The following is a 2,732-nucleotide window of genomic DNA, read 5'->3' on the forward strand; positions in this document are numbered from 1 at the left end:
CTAAAGAATAAATAAAAAGAGGGGAGCCTAGGTGGCTCTGTTGATTGAACGTCTGCCTTCAGCTCAGGTCATGATCTTGGGGTCCTAGGATCGAGGCCTGCATCGGGCTCCCTGCTCAGCTGGGAGTTTGCTTCTCCCTCTCCCTCTGTTCCTCTCCCTCTTCTCCTCCCCCCTGCTCATGCTCTCTCTCTCAAATAAATAAATAAAATCTTAAAAAAAAAAAGAAATAAAAAGAAAGAGTTGGGGGGGTGGGTTTCAGAACAGTCAAGTGTAAATGTCATGAAACAAGGAAGTTTGAGGTTTTGGACACTGCCATTTCTTTAGTGGGAGGTAATTTTAAGTTAAATTGCGTGGTGGGCCAGATGAAGCTGTCAGAGTGGTAAGCAGAGGCCAAACACTCAGATGATGTATCTTACAGTTGAGAGACTAGGCCTGGAATGAAAAACTGCTCACAACAGTTACTTTGGTATCTTAGGTAAACCAGAGAGAATCTCCCCCTGCAGCAGTAATGGAAGGAGTTGTGCACTCTTATCCCAGGCAGTTGAGCTCAATACACAAACTAGGTGTTTTAGGAATATTGTGTCCCAAGAGTTTCTGAGAAATAAGTTTGAGACTCCATTGAGGCAGGATGTGAAGGAGACACTGGGCTGGCACTCTTTGTTCTGCGCTGAGAGAGCAGAGCCTACTCCATTAAAAAGGGCATTTGAATTAGGTTATCTTGAATGTAATTTTGTAAATCTACATCCAAGGGATAGAGTTCTGCTTGCAGTAGAATGAATGAAAATAGGGGTGGATTGGATGGAAAGGCAGCTGGGAGGGACAGAAGAAGATGGCCCTTCACAAAAATTTTAGGAGTTTGGAGTTGCTACATTTACAGAAGACTCCCCAACACTCAAATAATCTATCTTCAAATGGGAAAAATTGGTGGAGTTTTACTTGCAAAGCAGCATTTTGATTGATTTGTTGTACCATGTCCTACAGCACTTCATGTTCTCTTAGACATGCATCCATCAACTATTCATTAATGATCTAAGATACGCCAGGCACTGTGATATGCCCTTTATGTATGTCACATGTATTCGGACAGTCCTAGAGGACAGAGCTTCTCAACCTATTTAATAGATGAAGAGCCTGAGGATTATACAGTTTGGTTATGTGCCCAAGTTCACAGGGCTAAAGTATGACAAAAGTGGGACTGTACCGCTGGTCTGAATTCTTCTACAGCCAACTGTTCCACTGTCATTTCTTCATAAAAATACTGCTCTTGCCCCACTTCTCTGCAATGGCACACTGAATCAATCAAGCAATAGTGTATAAATAGGTCTGTCTGAGGACACTGTTTCGTTACATTGTTCTCTTTGCCTATGCCTGCACTTATGCCACAAGCTCTTGATTACTACAGACTTTTACTAATTCTTAACAGTAAAGTAAGCTGTGTTTTATTTTTATTTTTCAAGAGGATATTCGGTATTTTGGGCCACTTGTGAATCAAATTATTTATTTATTTTTAAAGATTTTATTTATTTATTTGTCAGAGAGAGAGAGAGAGAGAACAGGCAGGGGGAGCAGCAGGCAGAGGGAGAAGCAGGGAGCCTGAAGTGGGACTCAATCCCAAAACCCCAGGATCATGACCCGAGCTGAAGGCAGACGCTTAACTGACTGAGCCACCCAGGTGTCCCTGTGAATCAATTTAAATTTTATAATCAGCTTGTCAAGTTTCAAACACATATACACATAGACACAGACATTCACACACAAATATTTGTGTTTTTTTTTTTTAAACATTGGGGTTTTATTTGTATGAGAAGGATGATAGTCATCTGTAGATTAAATTTGGGGAGACTTAGTATGATCATAATATTGAATCTTTTATCTGCAAACATATTTCTGTCTTTAGTTAGGCCTTCATTAATTGCTCTAAATAATATCAATGTATTTTTTTCACTGACTTGATAAACTTTTAAAATTATATTTACTTATAGGTACCAAGTATTTTGTTATGGTAATTTACAAATTGTATTTTGTTTAATTCATTTTTTTATTTTTATTTTTATTTATTTATTTATTTATTTATTTTTTAAAGATTTTATTTATTTATTTGACAGAGAGAGACAGAGTGAGAGAGGGAACACAAGCGGGGGGAGGGGAGAGGGAGAAGCAGGCTTCCCGCAGAGCGGGGAGCCCGATGCGGGGCTCGATCCCAGGACCCTGGGATCATGACCTGAGCCAAAGGCAGACGCTTAACGACTGAGCCACCCAGGCGCCCCCATTTTTTTATTTTTAAAAAAAATTTTATGTAATCTCTACCCCCAATGTGGGGCTCGAATTCACGACTGAGCCAACCAGGCACCCCTATTTTGTTTAATTTTTTTTCAGACATTTTGTTGCCACAGATACAAGTATATTTTTGCATATTAATATTATACCCAGCAACCTTTATAAATACTTTTATTGATTTGATAATTTATCATTAGATTTTCTTCGTATACATTCTAATCATCTGTTAATGATACTAGCTTTGTTTCTTATTTTCCAATCCAAATCTCTTTGATTTCTTATGCTTCCATTACTTCCCTATATAGGATCTTCATTAAAATATTGAATAGAAATGGTGATAGCAGGTATCCTCATCTCCTTCCCAGTTTTAAAGTAAAAGCTCTCAGTGATTTGGTATCAAGTATAGTGTTTACTGTAGGGTTTTTCTAGATATCCTTTATCTAGTGAGATAACAT

This window comes from Phoca vitulina, unplaced genomic scaffold (genome assembly GCF_004348235.1).
Source record: "Phoca vitulina isolate PV1807 unplaced genomic scaffold, GSC_HSeal_1.0 scaffold35, whole genome shotgun sequence".
Classification (NCBI taxonomy): domain Eukaryota; kingdom Metazoa; phylum Chordata; class Mammalia; order Carnivora; family Phocidae; genus Phoca; species Phoca vitulina.